We start from the raw sequence: 380 nt of genomic DNA, 5'->3' as shown, positions 1-380 counted from the left end.
AGGACACTGCAGTATAGTGGACATTCCACAGGACACTGCAGTACAGAGGACATTCCACAGGACATTGCAGTACAGTGGACATTCCATAGGACACTGCAGTATAGTGGACATTCCACAGGACACTGCAGTATAGTGAACATTCCACAGGACACTGCAGTACAGTGGACATTCCACAGGACATTGGCAGTATAGTTGCTATTATTTGCTTTGTGTATATGGTATGGATTTTGCTTTTATATCTACAGCTGTGATAGGCTGTTATTCTATCTTTTTTTATCTCTTGCTGCCGTTGCTTTTAAGAACTATTTGTTCGTTATTTCCAGTGTAAGGATAGCTGCTCTTGTTATCTTTTACTTTATTTACGTTATTTCCAGTGTAAG

At 40.0% G+C, this 380-nt stretch overlaps 1 protein-coding gene across 1 annotated transcript in view; it reads left to right on the top strand.

The window, feature by feature from the left end:
• Positions 1 to 380, top strand: part of Ankrd31 (ankyrin repeat domain 31) — a 155,623-nt gene that overhangs the window by 99,051 nt on the left and 56,192 nt on the right. The gene's annotated exons all lie outside the window — the stretch shown is intronic.

This window comes from Microtus ochrogaster, chromosome 19 (assembly GCF_000317375.1).
Source record: "Microtus ochrogaster isolate Prairie Vole_2 chromosome 19, MicOch1.0, whole genome shotgun sequence".
Classification (NCBI taxonomy): Eukaryota; Metazoa; Chordata; class Mammalia; order Rodentia; family Cricetidae; genus Microtus; species Microtus ochrogaster.
The sequence above is the reverse complement of the archived record's forward strand: the minus strand, read 5'-3'. Positions and strand labels throughout refer to the sequence as shown.